This window comes from Rutidosis leptorrhynchoides, chromosome 6, assembly GCF_046630445.1.
Source record: "Rutidosis leptorrhynchoides isolate AG116_Rl617_1_P2 chromosome 6, CSIRO_AGI_Rlap_v1, whole genome shotgun sequence".
NCBI lineage: Eukaryota > Viridiplantae > Streptophyta > Magnoliopsida > Asterales > Asteraceae > Rutidosis > Rutidosis leptorrhynchoides.
Genome location: NC_092338.1, coordinates 344,107,424 through 344,128,572, shown reverse-complemented (window position 1 = coordinate 344,128,572; position 21,149 = coordinate 344,107,424).

Genomic DNA, 21,149 nt, shown 5'->3' with positions numbered 1-21,149 from the left:
GTTTGTAATGTTGAGTCTCGAAAACTTTGGAACAGTTACATGAATGCATTTGCCCTTTTTACCATTCTTGACGATTCACGAACAATTAATTGTAAATAGATATGTGTGTATGTATATATAAATAATAATTCGAAATATAATTTGAAGTATTATATGTTATTGTTATTAATTTATAAAATAAAAATAGGATATTATAATAATTATTATTTAAAATATATCTCTATATATAAATAAAGTATATTAAATAAATATTAAATGATTGTAATACTCATTTGATGTCTCGATTGATATTAAGTAAGTTAAATTCAAACTTATATGATTTTAAAATAAACGGTGATTCGAAAATGAGTTCTATAAATTTTAGGCTTACTAAAAATGTATCTAGGATCTAGTTATCAAATTTTAACACTTTTTATATTTCAACCATAAATGAGAGGGACAGTTAATGAAATTTTTATTTAATAGTTAATGATCGAATTTTATACCATAATGACCAAAATAAATAAATATAGTTAATTTAAAAATATGGGATTTTTCTGAACACTTTTTATTCGCCACTAATTAACAACGGAGTACGAAATAATAGTCCATAATAAAGTGTCGGTAGAATCAATCCAAAACATGCGATGGCTAACTATTTCAATTCTATTCTGCACATTTTAGTTCATAAGAATATTAATTATTATTATTATATTAATTATATTACTGTTCTCCTTTATCTAATTTCTTATATACGGCTACTTGTTTGTGATGGCACACCAACTTCTTGTTTTCTTTTTAAAACCCACTACATGCATACATATAGAGAACTTATTTCTCTTGCATCACCACCCAAACCACTCTCTTGTAAACCATCGATTGCTTAAGGTTAGTTGTTGCTTCTCCTTGTTAGACACACATAAACCCACTATCTTCAAAACACCCCATCAATCAAACCCAAAGACCCACCATCATCCCCATAACAGGTGAACCGTAGTATGACTATTTCTTAATTCTGGCATAAAAACCCTGACACCACCACAAACTAAAAACACCTTAAACCGCCGCCTCCACAACCACCATCATCATCTCTAATTTTTCTTACTTTGTTTTCCATGAGAGTGAATCGAAAACCACCTTCTATTATCAAACTATCACCGCCACCCTACCACAACCTCCCATAGCCACCCTTCACCTTCTACAACCATTTACAACCACTACATTATCAACCTATTTTTTATTACTGTTATGCTTGCTGCTCTTGTCCGAATGCTACCATAAATCGCAACTGCTATTGCTCAACTTCCTCTATATTTTTTTCTCTTCTCGGTTCAATCTTAAAACCAAAACCCACTTAATACACCACTTCTTGTTGTTACTACTATTATTGTTTCTGCTTTTGATGAACCAAATCACACACACGCCATCAGTAACCAAACAAAACCCCATTTATGTTTACGTTGTTCCTATCGCAACACACCCCACAAACTAATACACCTATTGTGTTCTATTTTCGAATCAATTTGAACACCACTAAGCATGAGCCATCATCGTTGTGCTACGCGTCTATCACAACCCAAAAACCACCATCACAGTCCCTGCTACTGTTCCGGTGTACCTTTTGATTCACAGACGTCAATCATCAAGACCACAACCCGCTGCTTCAACCTTCTGTTTGCACTATCACGAGACCCACATGAAGATGATGATGAATGAATTATGATAACGTGATGAAGAAGACGATGAATAGTTATTATGATATGATTACTGTGATAATTAAATGATGAGTAACGATGATGCCAGATCACCACACAAACCATCACTCATGTTCTCAAATTCCATCTGTGACGATAGCTCCAAATCCATATGGACGAACACGTCATTCATCGATTTCATTGCGAGGTATTTGACCTCTATATGATATGTTTTGTAAACATTGTATTCTTTTGAAAAGGCACACCATAAATGAATATTTAAATCAAAGGTTTTCGACATCTGATGATTTTTACATATAGACAATCACCGTAATATAATAGTTTACAATAATACTTCCGTTGACAATGCAGTCATAATAAATACATGATGATGGTTTTGTGAATGCAAATTTTTCTTGAATAAAGCATGTATGACTCCATGCACATATCTTGTATAATATATAAGCAAACAGCGAAAGACTTCTAGGGAAACTGAGAATAAACATGCTAACAAGTGTCAACACAAAGGTTGGTGAGTCCATAGTTTTAATGTTTCGTATAATCTGTATATAAAGGTGGATCACAAGATTTCAGTTGTTTCATCCGAAATGTTTATCAAAATATTCTACAAAATTGAGCACCCTGGTAACTAAACTTAACGTATATGTAATTCGTACCCTTTGTATAATCATCTTAATAATACACGAAAACCAACGTGTACACTTCTCAAATAGCATACGTCCGTTAAAAGGCTAGTGCTCTAGAAGTCTTCCGAAAAACACTGTAGCAAATAGTGATTTTCGAAAACACTGTAGCTTTTCGGGTACTGTAGCAATTCGAAAATACTGTAGCAAATTAGTGTTTTACTGGTTCATCTTAAACATTTTAGTTAACTTATCTAAATATCAATCGAATCAATAATCGAATGTTACCATCGTTTACTAAATAACTTGAATTCATATATATATATATATATATATATATATATATATACACACACATTAAGTTATATGTATATATTGTTCGTGAATCTTCGAGAACAGTCAAAGAATAATTGATTACATGAATATAGTTCCAAAACTTGAGACTCAACATTACAGACTTTGCTTATCGTGTCAAAAACATTAAATCATTTAAAGATAAAGTTTAAATTTGGTCAGAAATTTCCGGGTCGTCACAGTACCTACCCGTTAAAGAAATTTCGTCCCGAAATTTGAGTGAGGTCGTCATGGCTAATAATAAAAATGTTTTCATGACGAATATGAGTTGATAATTAGAGTTTTATCACCGTTGAATAATATGGATAAAACAATCCAATTACTCGAAGCGTATGAGAGAAATTATCGTAAAAGAATGAAATGAAGGAATAGAGATTCGTCTTAATTTTTGACGTAGTAACGATTGATTTTCGGAATTTAAGGAATAGAAAATCTTCATATTCTAAATAAGATTTGATTCTTCGGGAATTAAGGAGATTAAGATCTTCTTTAATTAAATGCGTAATCTTCCTCGATTGCTATGTCTGATATTTCACTATAAATTGACCTCTTCCGTTTCATTTATTTTCACCACTCCTATAAGCTTCTTCCTTATTTCATACTTCCTAATAGATTGTGAAAATGCTTAATCCAGTTCTGATTCTTGATATTTTCTTGGCTATCGTATCCTTCATTCTTCTTTTTCATCTGCCACCAGAGGAAGTTATTTTCTTCTACTATTACCTTGGGGTTATAGTGTTTTTCATTCTCCCGTGTCTTTATATTGCTATACGCATTGATATACACTATTTGTAATTTCGGGGTTGTTATTGGGCTTTATATTCTCCATTATATTTCGGAGCTTCGTGCTTTCTTTTTCTCTTCCCGACCTTAAGTCAAGCGAATAATGGTCCAGAATTCGTAGGTATGAAGTTTCAGATGAACATAACTAATGTTCTAAGAAAGAAATGGTAATAGCACGATCTTGATTTGTCAAATTACCAGAATTCACGGAAAAGACCGAATCATCAAGAAAAATATTTTCTTGATCTTTTTAGAGATTATATAGAATGAAAGAGTTATGTAACATGATTCATGATAAGTGTATGATCTGTGAACCTTTATCACGTTCCATTAGAAACTCAGCATGACTTACTGTAATATAATCACGTTGATCAAGTGTCATTATATTATTCTAACTCATGCTTCAGTTCCCAACACTGCTCCAAAATATTCATAATTTAAACTCGAAGGTTTACAGAATATAGAAACTAAACAGTTTCCTTTATGATGAAATACAGATAACGCGAGGAGATAAATGATTTCAGATAAGGATAGTTATGAAAATATCTTCAGAAATATCGAGGATATTTATAATGAAATATACGATGATATCTTAAAATTTCTAATATCGAAGGATGATGAAGAAGATTTGTCCGCAAAAGTTTAGAGTCAGGAGCAAGGTATTCGTTAATATCTTCAGCAGATACTGAATCATTTGGATTCTTTGAAGGCAGGTTTAGTCTTTGTGATTTATCCACAGCCTCCTACATGATTTGCTCAATCCGTTTTCCAGTTCCAAACCTTCTCCTTTTCTGAGCTTTGCCAAAACACAATTCTTTATCATCAAACTTTTGGCTGTTAAAATCATTTACAGTTTTTGCTGCTTCATCAGCTTTTTCAACATTCAGCGTATTGATTCGTAGACTGATTGCTTTTCAGAATTTCAGAATGAAAGCTCATAATTCTAAGAGATGAATGTTATTTGTATACATATGATGTTCAAGTACAGTTTTGAATTCAAAGTATGGTATTTGAAAGATGTAAGAATCTAACAGTGATGTTTTCTGTTAAATCTGGGCTTGGATTCTGATTTTTTTTTTCAAAATCAGAATATGTAATCAAATTTGGATGCGAATGGTTGTTTTGATTTCTATGAAAGAATGTATATTGTTGTGAAAGTAGTGAATATAGTTGATGATTGCTGAATCAGATTCGAAGAATGTAACATATTATTTGTGAATTTATATATCTTTTGGGTATTACCTACCCGTTAAAAGTTTCACAAATAATATTTTGTACAAGAAAATTTTATCATAATTTTTATGAAAATATTAGTATGTATATTTTCTTCAAATGTAATACAGATTTAATGAGTTAATATCATATTAAGCTCATTTGATTTTTGGCTTGAATTAGAAATGAATAATCTCCAAAACATTAGAGATTACCTAATCTTCGCGGAGTATTTCACTAATGAAATCAATACTTCATTATTTATTCTTATTGATATTTCTCGGTGAAGGATGTTGATGCTCGTGGATTTTTTTTTGTGAACCTTACAAGGCACAGATGATGTTTTCTGGAAAGTTTAAAGTACATCGAAAATGAAAATGTAAAATCAATTATGTAATTGAATAATACACTTGGTTTATTAGGAAATGGAATTCATTGAGTTGAAACAGAGATTGTTGTTAACGATTGTTAAGTCATTAACGAAGGATGTATAGCATATTAGTAACATGAACTAACCGAGTAGTACCTACCAGTTATGATTCACATGTAATAGCTTAGTACGAAAAGATTTATTTTGTTTTCAAATTTCACATATATATATATATATATATATATATATATATATATATATATATATATATATATATATATATATATATATATAATATACATATAATTTCTTCAGGGAAAATGAGTTAATACTTCATAACTCGTTGATACAATATACGCGTTGTTGATTTGTGATGATGTTGGTGATTATGAAATTGGCGGAACTTGTAGTGCTACAGGTTTTGCCGGTGTTGGTGATACTAACGATACTGTTGATGCTGCTGGTAAAACAAGTCTAGCTTGTAAATCGTGCACCATTCCGATCAGGGTTTCTACTCTTCCTTCTATCATTTCGGTCCACTTATCTAATTTACAGTTACGACAGGAATAGATTATCTCTAAGACTTTAGAGATTACATAATCGCCTCAGAATATTTCTCTAATGAAGTTATGAATCAATACTTCATCGGTTATTGTTGTTGGTACTCCTTGGTATCTATGGTGCGTATGACATTGATGTTCGAGGTACATGTTGTGATGTTGAGGCTTGCGGTGCGGATGTTGTTAGTGGTGGTAATGGTACTATTGGTGTTGTTGTCAGTGGTACTATTGCTGCCGGTGCTGCTGCTGGTGCTTGTAACCTTTGCACCACATTCTCCAAAGCCACTACCCGAGCGCGAAGCTCGTTGACTTCTTCTATTACACCGGGGTGATTGTCGGTTCGGACGAGTGGACGAATAAGATCTAGAATATGAGATAATATATAATCGTAACGAGACACTCTGGAAATGAGAGAGAAAATGGTGTCTCAAATAGGTTCGCCGGTAAATGCTTCAGGTTCTTCGCCAAGAGGGCAATGTGGTGGATGGAAGGGATCGCCTTCTTCTTGTCTCCAATGACTAAGCAGGCTACGAACTCATCCCCAATTCATCCAGAATAGGTGATGGCTGATTGGTTGATCCATTCCAGTTACACTGTCTTCGGAATTCAGGTGAATATCCATATCGGAATAGCTGTCGGAGTTTAAGGAATTTGAACTAGATACGGGATCCATTTTGTATAATTAGGGAGATGATTTTTGATATGAATTAGATTATAGAATTTAGTTTGGTATTCTTCAATACATAATTTACATATGTATATATAATACCAAATTCCATAAATCACGGAGAAATTTTCGAAAGATGTCAGGAAAAGTTTACAGTAACAGATACGCTAAGATATGAATTTTTGTCTATACATTATTTATGCAATAAATGCAGAAAAATGTGTCTAGACTTAAGAATGATAAGCATGTAATTTCCGACAAAAAATGATAAGCAAAACTTTTAACATGCAGACACGGTCGAAGTCCAGACTTACTAATGCATCTTAACAACTAACAGTTAGACACACTCATGTAAGACCTGGTTCGCTAGGACCAATGCTCTGATACCAACTGTGACGATCGCACCAAATCCATATGGAAGAACACGTCATTCATCGATTTCATTGCGAGGTATTTGACCTCTATATGATACGTTTTATAAACATTGCATTCTTTTGAAAAGGCACACCATAAATGAATATTTAAATCAAAGGTTTTCGACATCTGATGATTTCTACATATAGACTACCTCCGTCTCATTCCAATAGGGCAGTATTCCATTTTGAGCTGTCCCATTCTAATAGTCTACTTACATAAATAGAAAGGAAAGAAGATATTTCATTGGTGAATCTGGAGAGAGAAGATATTTCATTGGTGGAGAAATGAAGTTAGTGGGATTTCCTAAAACTACGTGTTTTTTGTCTGTGGACTATTGGAATGAGACGGAGGGAGTAGTTTACAATAATACTTCCGTTGACAATGCAGTCAAAATAAATACATGATGATGGTTTTGTGAATGCAACATTTTCTTGAATAAAGCATGTATGACTCCATGCACATATCTTGTATAACATATAAGCAAACAGCGGAAGACTTCTAGGGAACCTGAGAATAAACATGCTAACAAGTGTCAACACAAAGGTTGGTGAGTTCATAGTTTTAATGTTTCGTATAATCTGTATATAAAGGTGGATCACATGATTTCAGTTGCTTCATCCGAAACGTTTATCAAAATATTCTACAAAATTGAGCACCCTGGTAACTAAACTTAATGTATATATAATTCGTACCCTTTGTATTATCATCTTAATAATACACGCAAACCAACGTGTACACTTCTCAAATAGCATACGTCCGTTAAAAGGCTAGTGCTCTAGCTCGGACGGGGATATCAAGCCCTATGGATCCATATACTACTACTCGTGCCCACCAGTTCTTATAACTGGCAGTTACTAGTTACCAAAGCTAAGGGATTTTGGTTCAAACTAAGTGTAAAATTTAGTATGTACTTGTATCCATTGTGTTTAAAATAAAGTGCATGTATTCTCAGCCCAAAAATATAGATTGCAAAAGCAATTAAAAAGGGAGCAAATGAAACTCACCTTAGCAGTATATAAAGTCGTTCACCAAAATGTGACCGAAACTCGGATTACCAAATAACCGTAGATTTCAACCTAGAGAACATATGTTGGTCAATAAATGTCTATCAAGCTAGGTCTCGTCATAGTGCATCACAATCCTAATGCTCGAGATCGACATACAAAGGTTATTAAAAGTCATTTCAAAAAGTTAATCTGACTCAATACTATAGCTGAATGATCATGGCAATCGAAACATTTTAACATTTCACATAGTTTCCCAATACCTGTAAAATCAGATTATAGTGTTTATAAAGCTTTAAAAAAAACATGATAAGACAGTCAACTTTGAAAATTGTTTAACAAAACGAGACATGTCTTATTTAAGAATTCATTTACTCGGCTAGTAGTATTCAAAAACCTAATTTATCAATCTCGTAAACAGGTTGTTTAAATATTAATTGCAGATTCAAAAGCAATTCCAATTAACGTCAATTATATTTCAGTTGATCATATCTTTTAATTCGTTCACCGAAATTACGCGATTTTTAAATGAAAAGTTATTGATTTTTCGCCAGCTTTCCAAAAACATGTATATCATATACCTTTTACCAGTAATATATGTATTTAATTCATGATTCATTATAAACTGTTTAACGATAAAATTTAGTATACAAGCATGCATAATTATATATACTCGAGCACTAGACATTGATACACTATTAATATATAAAAGATAAGATATGAATGCTCACGTATCAATACTGTGATTCAATATTATAGGAAAGTACGTAGACGCAACAGAGATGATAAACACTAGGTTGACTTTACAAGCTATACCCCTGATCCATACCCATAACCTCCATAGCTATAACCCATAATTTCCTTAGCTTTGACTCATTTGAAAACTCGGTTTGAAATTATTTGGATATGACCTCGTCGTAGTATTTTATGTATAATACTAATAATATTACTAATAATAATTAGATTAATAATAATATTAATCTTAATCTTAATAATAATAATTACAATAATAATAATAATAATAATAATAATAATAATAATAATAATAATAATAATAAAAAATAAATATTACGGAGTATATATCTATATCTGTGTAAATATGTGTGTGTGATATTCGTTCGAACAAAAACACTTGAATTTATAGTACCTGTCCAGTTGTTTAGCCCCATGCGATCGCATGGTTTAGAGGTGCAATGGCCATGCGATCGCATGGCCCCCTTTTTCCAGCTCAGTATGTTTTTGTCCATAAGCTTGTCGACATATTTATTAATTATATTTATAATATATATTAATTATATATATATTATATTATATTCTCGTGCATAGTGGACTTGTAAATTTAGTCCCGTTATTTTGTACGTTGATGCCCGATTTAAGTCCCGGTTCCGGTTTCTCTAATGCATTTTCGTACGCTTAGAAAACTAGTACTTTTCGTTACGCGACGTGTACCTTTATCAAAAATTAAACTTAATCATTGATAAACTATGTCACTCGAAGTGTAGCTTTAATCAATTAAGTGTTTTGGTTATTTTCTTCTATAAATCATCGTCTCGTAGTATATACATATATATATATATACATTTTCACTTTAAAATAGTATTTTACAGTTGCAAAGTTACTGTAGCAAATAGTGATTTTCGAAAACACTGTAGCTTTTCGGGTACTGTAGCAATTCGAAAATACTGTAGCAAATTAGTGTTTTACTGGTTCATCTTAAACGTTTTAGTTAACTTATCAAAATATCAATCGAATCAATAATCGAATGTTACCATCGTTTACTAAATAACTTGAAATCATATATATATATATATATATATATATATATATATACACACACATTAAGTTATATATATATATATATATATATATATATATATATATATATATATATATATTGTTCGTGAATCTTCGAGAACAGTCAAAGAATAATTGATTACATGAATATAGTTTCAAAACTTGAGACTCAACATTACAGACTTTGCTTATCGTGTCGAAAACATTAAACCATTTAAAGATAAAGTGTAAATTTGGTCAGAAATTTCCGGGTCGTCACTCCATCGGTTGTTATAAAGAGAAAAATAAATAAACTGGAACGAAACCCTCTCTTTTTATTGTTGGGCTGCTGTGTAATCTAATTGTAATTGGGCTTAGATAATTAAGTTTCTGGGCCGTAAACCTTCTTGTGATGTTGGGCCGAGAAATCAAGCTATACTTCTATTATAAACGGTTTAAAAGAAGAAGAAGGGAAACAGAAAATATAGAATAAATCAAATTTGGTATTAGTAACAAAACAAAAATTAAAGTTTGGTGGAACGATTAGAGGGGTGTTTGGGTTATCGAGAGGTCACAAGTTCAATTCTGGTCTGTGGCATATATTCTTTTTAAAGAAGAAGGAGAAATAGAAACAGAAGGAACATGTTTTAGTATGTCTGAGTTGCGATTAAATACAAGAAAACATAATCAGACGAGTGGTTAAGACTGTTGCGGGTGTGCTAGGGGTCTTGGGTTCAAGCCCGGCGGTGGCAGTTTTTTTCTAAAAAAAACCTTTAAAGGTAGTTCATTTTACTTATTATTATTATTATTATTATTATTATTATTATTATTATTATTATTATTATTATTATTATTATTATTATTATTGTTGCTGTGATTATTATTATTTATTGTTATTATTATTATGATAGTTATTATTACTCCTAATATTTAGAAGTATGATTAATATTATCCTTAATTAAATTAATAGTATTATCATTATTATTATTATTAATATTATTAATAAAACAAGTATTATTATTATTATTATTAATATTATCATTATGATTATTAATATGATATTTAGTATTGTTATTATTAAACTTATTATCATTATTATCATTAGTAGAAAAATTGTATATTCATAGTTTTATTAGCAGTATTATTTTACCAAATAAATATTAGTTACATGAAAATATATCTAATATATATAACCTAACTCTATAATAAGTAAGACATATAAAATAAATATGTTTAAGCTATTAATGGAACACATAAATCATTAAAATAACTAATACATCACTAATAATAATATATATATTCGTTCGATTACAAAAATATGTTTTAATATATATACGAATGATATAGGTTCGTGAATCCGAGGTCAACCCTGCATTGTTCAATGTCGTCATATGTATTTTTACTACAAAATATATTAAGTGGGTTTCATTTGCTCCCTTTTTAAATACTTTTGCAATATATATTTTTGGGACTGAGAATACATGCACTGTTTTTATAACTGTTTTACGATATAGACACAAGTACTTAAAACTACATTCTATTACTGGATTATTAAACCGAATATGCCCCTTTTTAGTCTGGTAATCTAAGAATTAGGGAACAGACACCCTAATTCACGCGAATCCTAAAGATATATCTATTGGGCCCAACAAGCCCATACAAAGTACCGGATGCTTTAGTACTTCGAATTTATCATGTCCGAAGGGAGTCCCGGAATGATGGGGATATTCTATATACATCTTGTTAAGGTCGGTTACCAGGTGTTCACCATATGAATGATTTTTGTCTCTATGCATGGGACGTATATTTACGAGAAATGAAAATCTTGTGGTCTATTAAAATGATGGAAATGATTATTTATGTTAAACTAATGAACTCACCAACCTTTTGGTTGACACTTGAAAGCATGTTTATTCTCAGGTATGAAAGAAATCTTCCGCTGTGCATTTGCCCATATAGAGATATTACTTGGAGTCATACATGACATATTTCAAAAGACGTTGCATTCGAGTCGTCGAGTTCATCAAGATTATTACTAAGTTTTTTATAGTTGGATATATTATGAATTGGTATGCATGCCGTCAACTTTCGATGTAATGAAAGTTTGTCTTTTAAAAAAGAATGCAATGTTTGTAAAATGTATCATATAGAGGTCAAGTACCTCGCGATGTAACCAAATGTAATTTATTCGTCCAGATGGATTAGGACGGGTCGTTATACTAGGGTTCTTGTTCTCCATTTTCACTCAATACCCCCAATTCCAAGGGAGATGGGGTTTACATATACAACAACCTTCAAAACCCTAATTAAACACAATTAGCTAACAAAATCAGATTTGGAACTTACCACAACACCAAAGTGGAGCTAGATAGCTAGCACCAAGGATTTGTTCCAAGCTAGCAAGAATCACCACCAAAACCCACAAACCAAGCTCTATCTCTCTATCTTCTTTCTCACTCTAGAAATAGAGGTTGAAGATGAGAGGATAAGGATAAGATTGTGGATTTGAATGAGTCCACGAATCTGCCTTTTATGGCCTAAAACCGTTTTCCATGTGAAATTACTTAAAAGCCCCTTTCTATCTTTAATTAAAAACAAGGAGTGCTGATCAGAAGTCACCCGCGGCGCGGCCACAACCCCCATGACGCGCTTCAAAGGGCAAAATGAAGTCTGAATATTTTCAGCAAGTATAGGGTGTACTTTTACTGACACTTTCTGATGACACTTTCTGATGCATAAAATTCAGGGTCTTACAATGCGCTTTAAAGCACCCATGTGGCCCTCACAAGGTACGTGCATGTGAAGATAAATTTGTTGAACCACCTTAGCAATATAAGGTCGAGTGCAGGTTAAGTATTGAAGGACACCCGCAAGACTCCTATAATAAGTAGGATCCGAATATGGCTAACCAACGTTGGAACTGAGCTTCGTATTGACTTCAATGGTATAAGAATGTAAATCAATCGTACGTATTATTCATTATGTCCTCTCAGTTTGTATACAAACTAATGTCTTGATGACTAAGGCAAATCTACTTCCTATAATAAAAAGGATTATAAATCCTAATACAATTATAAAGCAATATTGTTTACAAGTATAATATTCGGCTAATACACCGGCTATACTAAATAAAGTAACTAACCAAACAAAACCGCAATAGCAATGCCTTAGAAAACGCCAACAACCACCGCAATAAGATCCAAAAGAGAAATCCGATCGCCGGAGGCCAACACTTCTAAAAAAACTTTCGGCAAAAATAACTGATAATGCTAAAAACGAACATATATTTCATAGCATTATTCCTCAAGAAAGACAAGCTTTTAGTTGCAATTGTTCTATTTACAAGTGATATTCGTTTAAATAATAAAAGGTGAAGACAAAAGACAGATTCGACGAATTGAAGACGCAAACGACCAAAAAGCTCAAAAGTACAAAATACAATCAAAGAGGTTCCAATTATTGATAAGAAACGTCTCGAAATTACAAGAGTACAAGATTCAAAACGCAAAGTACAAGATATTAAATTGTACGCAAGGACGTTCGAAAATCCGGAACCGAGACCAGAGTCAACTCTCAACGCTCGACGCAACGGACTAAAAATTACAAGTCAACTATGCACATAAATATAATATAATATTTAAATAATTCTTATAATTATTTATATATTATATAAATAAATAAAAACCGTCGGCAAGAAAGACTCCAAATTGTGTGAGCTGTATTTACAAACTCCGCGACTCGCGGAGTTTGAAGGCAAAAAGAGCCGCGAGTCGCGGAGCCCCAAATTCTGCAATTCCCTATAAAGCCAACCGAATTCTGATCATTTTTCATCATCAATATCTATCTCTATCTCAATATATACGTAAATATATATATATATAATTTATATTTTAATTTTAATTTTAAATCCTAATAATAAGCGTATGTTAGCGAATATTGTAAGGGTGTAAGTCGAAATTCTATCCGTGTAACGCTACGCTATTTTTAATCATTGTAAGTTATGTTCAACCTTTTTAATTTAATGTCTCGTAGCTAAGTTATTATTATGCTTATTTAATCCGAAGTAATCATGATGTTGGGCTAATTACTAAAATTGGGTAATTGGGCTTTGTACCATAATTGGTGTTTGGACAAAAGAACGACACTTGTGGAAATTAGACTATGGGCTATTAATGGGCTTTATATTTGTTTAACTAAATGATAGTTTGTTAATGTTAATATAAAGATTTACAATTGGGCGTCCCTATAAATTACCATATACACTCGTTCGGACACGATGGGCGGGGTATTTATATGTACGAATAATCGTTCATTTAACCGGACACGGGAATGGATTAATAGCCACTAGAATAATTAAAACAGGGGTGAAATTATGTACAAGGACACTTGGTATAATTGATAACAAAATATTAAAACCTTGGGTTACACTCAGTCGACATCCTGGTGTAATTATTAAACAAAGTATTAAAATCTTGTTACAGTTTAAGTCCCCAATTAGTTGGAATATTTAACTTCGGGTATAAGGATAATTTGACGAGGACACTCGAACTTTATATTTATGACTGATGGACTGTTATGGACAAAAACCAGACGGACATATTAAATACTCCAGGACAAAGGACAATTAACCCATGGGCATAAAACTAAAATAAACACGTCAAACATCATGATTACGGAAGTTTAAATAAGCATAATACTTTTATTTCATATTTAAATTCCTTTATTTTATATTTAATTGCACTTCTAATTATCGCACTTTTATTTGTTGTTATTATATTTAATTGCACTTTTAATTATCGTTCTTTTTAATTATCGCAAGTTTATTTTATCGCACTTTTATTATTCGCAATTTCATTATCGTTATTTACTTTACGCTTTAAATTAAGTCTTGTATTTATTTATTATTTTACATTTGGCTTTAACTGCGACTAAAGTTTTAAAATCGACAAACCGGTCATTAAACGGTAAAAACCCCCTTTATAATAATAATATTACTTATATATATATATATATATATATATATATATATATTTGTATTTTTATAAAAGTAAACTAATATAGCGTTAAGCTTTGTTTAAAAAGATTCCCTGTGGAACGAACCGGACTTACTAAAAACTACACTACTGTACGATTATGTACACTGCCTATAAGTGTTGTAGCAAGGTTTAAGTATATCCATTCAATAAATAAATAAATATCTTGTGTAAAATTGTATCGTATTTAATAGTATTTCCTGCTAAAATTAATAGCTATTTTATATACACCTCGCGACACATCAAGTTATTTTTGGTGCCGCTGCCGGGGAATAGCTTAAAAGCCGGAAGCGCAACGCTAATAAAAAAAAAGATTTTTAGTTTACTTTTATTAAAATTCGTTTTTATAAAAATGCGTTTTAAATATTCAAAAATATTAAAAGAAAAACAAAAATATAAATATTTTTAGGAGTTTGATAAATATTTAAGTTTTATAAAGTTTCTTTAGTTTGTAAAAATATAAGTTTTATTTAATTTATTTTATAAATATATTTTATAAATAAAAAAACCGAAAATAAAATAAAATAAAAAAAATATATATAAATCTAGTTTTAAGATTTTTATTTATAAAATTATAAAGTAGTTCTATTTTTATTTTAGTTTTTAAATATAAGTTTTTATTATATAAATATTTAGATTTTAAAACAGAAAAATATAAAACAGAAAATAAAAAAATAAAAAAAATAAAAAAACGTCGAATAAAAAACTGTACCTGAGTTGAATTCAGGAACCCCGCAACTCGCGGAGTTTTTTGCTTCGGGCACCGCAACTCGCGGAGCAACTCTGACACCGACAGAACCCTAATTCAGCATTAATTACGGGTAATTATTAATTATTATTATTATTAACCCTAAATAATTATTATTATAATTAGTTTTATTATAATTAGTTTTATTTTTTATTTAATTTGTTTTATTTAGTTAAATTAGTTTAATTAAATTATAAAATTAATAACTTTATTAAATAAATAATATAAAAATAATATTTTTATAAAAATTGTACTTTTTACAACTTTTTGTATATTTTTATATTTTGTCCCTTTTTAATCGTTTTAGCGTAATATTTGTATTTTTAGCTCATATTTAGTTTTAAACTTAGTTTTTGCCATAGTTATTTTTTGCTTCTAGATTTTTAGGCTTTGCCGTAGAATTCCTTAAGTGCTTTTTCTTTAGACTAAGATTTAGGTACTTTAGAATTTTGCGACGCCTTTTTAAGTTTTAGTTTCTTTTTAAGTTATTTCCATTTGGGATATAGTTTTTCCTGTAAGCTTTAATATTTTTAGACGACTTTTACCTATGTATCAATTATCATTCCAATTAGTAATCTCAATTTGCGATTATAATTTTAAGTTAGTTGTAGTAATAAGGTTTGGTTAGTCAAGTATTTTTAAGTTTTATAAGTTTCTTTTATTTTTCCGTCACCTTTTATTTTTCAACCATTTTTCTTTTTCGACCTTTTCCGACACGCTCTTTTTCTTTCTTATTTCTCGCTATTCTAGTTTTAGGACATAGATTTTTATTCTACTTCTTATCTAATTTTCTTAAAATTACGAAAATTTATTTTAAGTGGTTAAATTGATAGACATCAAAATTTTCTGGTTCGTAGTAATAGTTGGATTTGTACGTGGACCGAGTTATTGGAGCCAAACAGTCCTCAATTATATTGAGACCAAACGAATCCTGCCCCTCTGCTGCATCTTTTGGCTATTCGAAACGTGGGCAAAATCAGAAAAGTCTATTGATTGGATAACTTATTATAATTTTTCTTTCCTTTTAAAAACTAATAGGATATTCAGTGAATGCATCGAGCAAGACGTTCACCACCTTTTGTACGTTCACCACCTGTAACTAGATCAAGACATTTAGCAAATATTACTGCCGTTGATTTTTCTTTAGAATCGTCATCCAGTCGACCAAGTACTCCAGTTCAAATTTCCGATAATCCATTTTTTGAACCCGACCTCACAATTGAGAATCCGGAGAATATTCAGGGACGATTCATAGATCCTGAACCACTAAACTTTCCTCCGGAACCACCAATCATTCAAACAGATATTGTTGAGGAACGAACCATTAAATCAGAATCCTCTAGTGATTCCGATTCAACAAATTCAATTATGGAGAATCTGGAACCTTTAAGTATGGAAGACCGAATGAGAGCTAAACGCACTGGCCAAGGTCACGCAATAACTCATCCAGACATTAATGCGCCAGATTATGAAATCAAAGGACAAATTCTACACATGGTGACTAATCAATGCCAATTTAGTGGTGCGCCGAAGGAAGATCCAAATGAACATTTACGTACCTTTAATAGGATCTGCACACTTTTAAAATCCGAGAAGTGGAGGATGAACAGATATATCTCATGTTATTTCCCTGGACTTTAAAGGGAGAAGCCAAAGATTGGTTGGAATCGTTACCTGAAGGGGCGATTGATACATGGGATGTTTTAGTTGACAAATTTCTTAAACAATTCTTTCCTGCATCTAAAGCCGTAAGACTTCAAGCAGAAATTGTTACGTTCACACAGAAACCGAATGAAACTCTGTATGAGGCGTGGACAAGATTTGGAAAGTTATTAAGAGGATGTCCGCAACATGGTTTAGACACCTGTCAAATAGTACAAATATTCTACCAAGGATGCGACATCACTACAAGGAAAGACATCGATATAGCAGCTGGTGGTTCTATTATGAAGAAAACCGAAACTGATGCTTACAAAATTATTGATAACACTGCTTCCCACTCACATGAGTGGCACCAAGAAAAAGATATCGTTAGATCATCTAAAGCAGCTAGAGCCGATTCTAGCCATGACTTAGATTCCATTTCCGCAAAGATAGATGCTGTCGAGAGACGAATGGAAAAGATGACTAAAGATATTCACTCAATACGAATTAGTTGTGAGCAGTGTGGAGGACCACATTTGACAAAAGATTGTCTCAGTATTGAATTAACAATAGAACAAAGAGAGAATATTTCATACATAAACCAAAGGCCTGGAAATAATTATCAGAATAATTATCAACCGCCAAGACCGATTTACAATCAAAACCAGAATTATAACAGAAATATTCCATACAACAACCAACAAGGTCCTAGCAATCAACAAGTATCCAATAATACTTACAATCAGCAAAGACCTAATTTTCAAAACAAACCACCACAACAAACCGATGATAAAAAGATGAATTTAGAAGATATGATGACGAAGCTAGTTGAAACTCAAACGCAGTTTTTCACATCTCAGAAACAAACTAATGAACAAAATGCTCAAGCATTTAGAAATCAACAAGCTTCTATTCAAAATCTGGAACAAGAAGTAAGTAACCTAGCAAGGTTAATAGGTGAATGAAAACAGGAAGTTTACCTAGTGATACAAATGCAAACCCCCGGAATGAAACAGCTAAATCCATTACCACAAGAAGTGGTACAACACTTAAACCACCTGAAATACCTGTAACTTCTGATGAAGCTATTCCTACTCCACAAGAACCACAACCTGATCAAGATAAGGAAAAAGAACCGGTAGTTGAAAAGGTTAATGAAGATAATACAGCTAAGGATAAACCTTATGTTAAACCATACCAACCACCACTTCCTTACCCGAGTAAAATGAAGAAAGAGAAACTTGAAGCCGAGCAATCCAAATTCTTGGATATGTTTAAACAGATAAATGTAAATCTTCCTTTCATTGATGTGATTTTAGGAATGCCTAGATATGCTAAATTCTTGAAAGATCTAATCTCAAATAGAAAGAAAATGGAAGAACTCTCGGCTGTTACCATGAATGCTAATTGTTCAGCAGTACTGTTGAATAAGATACCAGAAAAACTATCTGATCCAGGAAGTTTTACAATTCCATGTTTTCTGGGTAGTCTTAGTTCAATAGAAGCATTAGCAGATTTAGGTGCTAGTATAAATCTAATGCCGTATTCACTATACGCTAAACTAGACCTTGGAGAATTGAAACCAACCAGAATAAGCATACAACTAGCCGATAGATCAATAAAATATCCTAGAGGGATAATGGAGAACATGCTAGTTAAAGTTGGTACTTTAGTATTTCCAGTAGATTTTGTTGTTCTGGACATGGAAGAAGATTCTCAAGTTCCTCTCATATTAGGAAGACCATTCTTAAACACGGCTAAAGCAATGATAGACGTGTTCGGTAAGAAATTGACCCTAAGTATAGAGGATGAGAGTGTTACCTTTTCAGTTGATAGAGCAATGCAACAACCACAATCTGCAGATGATACATGTTATTATATTCAAACTATAGATGCACATGCAGAATTATTAGAAGAATTTCCAGAATTACAAGGAACAGGAGAATGTTCTTTAGGAGAAGGTAATGAACCAATTGATGAAGCTGAAATGTTAGCTACACTTATAGCTAATGGATATGAACCAACAACAAAAGAAATTCAAATGCTAAAAGAAGAAGACAGATATCGATACAAATCATCGATAGAAGAACCTCCGAAATTAGAGTTAAAGCCACTTCCAAACCATTTGGAATACGCTTATTTGCATGGTGAATCTGAATTACCTGTAATAATATCGTCTTCTCTTACTGAAAATGAGAAATCACAACTCATTTCTGTGTTGAAAGCTCATAAATCAGCCATTGCATGGAAGATTCATGATATTAAAGGAATAAGTCCTTCGTATTGCACACATAAAATTCTTATGGAAGAAGGTCATAAAACGTATGTGCAACGCCAACGAAGACTAAATCCTAATATGCAAGATGTAGTTAAGAAAGAGATTATTAAACTACTAGATGCAGGTCTAATTTATCCAATTTCTGATAGTCCATGGGTAAGCCCAGTTCAATGCGTGCCTAAGAAGGGTGACATGACTGTCATTACAAATGAAAAAAATGAGCTTATTCCTACTAGAACTGTAACAGGATGGCGTGTGTGTATTGATTATAGAAAATTAAATGACGCCACCAAAAAAGATCACTTTCCCTTACCTTTCATTGATCAAATGTTGGAAAGATTAGCCGGAAATAGTTACTATTATTTTCTAGATGGATTTTCCGGATATTTTCAAATTCCAATAGCACCCGAAGATTAAGAGAAAACCACGTTCACGTGCCCTTATGGTACTTTTGCTTACAAACGCATGCCATTTGGACTTTGTAACGCCCCTGCAACCTTTCAAAGGTGTATGATGGCGATTTTTCACGACATGATAGAAGAATGCATGGAAGTTTTCATGGATGACTTTTCAGTCTTCGGTGATACATTTGAATCATGTCTAGTTAATTTGGAACGAATGCTTATTAGATGCGAACAATCAAATCTAGTACTTAATTGGGAGAAATGCCATTTCATGGTTAAAGAAGGCATCGTTCTTGGACATAAAATTTCAAAAGAAGGAATTGAAGTGGATAGAGCTAAAGTAGATGTAATTGCTAAACTTCCACATCCCACCAATGTTAGAGGAGTTAGGAGTTTTCTAGGGCATGCCGGTTTTTACCGACGTTTCATAAAAGATTTTTCTAAAATTGCCACTCCTATGAATAAACTCCTAGAAAAGGATGCTCCATTCATCTTTTCAGATGAGTGTATCAAATCTTTTAATATTCTTAAAGAGAAACTCACTAATGCGCCAATCATGATAACACCAAATTGGAATCTACCATTTGAACTAATGTGCGATGCAAGTGATTTTGCAATGGGAGCCGTTTTAGGACAAAGGATTGAAAAATGATTTCAACCGATATATTATGCTAGTAAGACGTTACAAGGAGCACAAACGAACTATACAACTACTGAAAAAGAACTCCTTGCTATTGTCTTTGCTTTTGACAAATTTCGATCATATCTCGTTCTAGCAAAAACGGTGGTCTATACCGACCATTCTGCTCTTAGATACCTATTTTCGAAACAAGATGCTAAACCAAGATTAATCCGTTGGATCTTACTCTTACAAGAGTTTGATATTGAAATCCGAGATAAAAGAGGAGCAGAAAATCTCGCCGCTGATCATCTTTCTCGTCTTGAAAATCCCGAATTAGAAGTTCTAAATGAATCGGCCATACAAGACAACTTTCCTGATGAATATCTATTGAAGATAGATTATAAAGAAATTCCATGGTTTGCAGACTATGCAAACTATTTAGTATGTGGATTCCTTGAAAAAGGATTATCGTACCAAAGACGAAAGAAATTCTTCAGTGATATAAAACACTATTTTTGGGAAGATCCACATCTGTTTAAAAGTTGTCCCGATGGAATAATACGCCGATGTGTATTTGGAGATGAAGCTAGTAAAATATTAAACCATTGTCACACAGGACCAACAGGAGGGCATTATGGGCCTCAACTAACAGCAAGAAAAGTTTATGATACTGGATTCTATTGGCCTACAATTTACAAAGACGCACACCTTCTTTGCAAATCCTGTGATGCTTGTCAAAGGGCCGGAAAAATAAGTCAACGTGATGAAATGCCACAAAATGTCATCCAAGTATGTGAAGTATTTGACATTTTGGGTATTGACTTTATGGGTCCATTTCCAAAATCTCATAATAATCTATATATACTCGTAGCCATTGATTATGTATCTAAATGGGCGGAAGCACAAGCTCTCCCAACTAACGATGCACGAGTTGTAGTCAACTTTTTAAAACGTCTTTTTGCA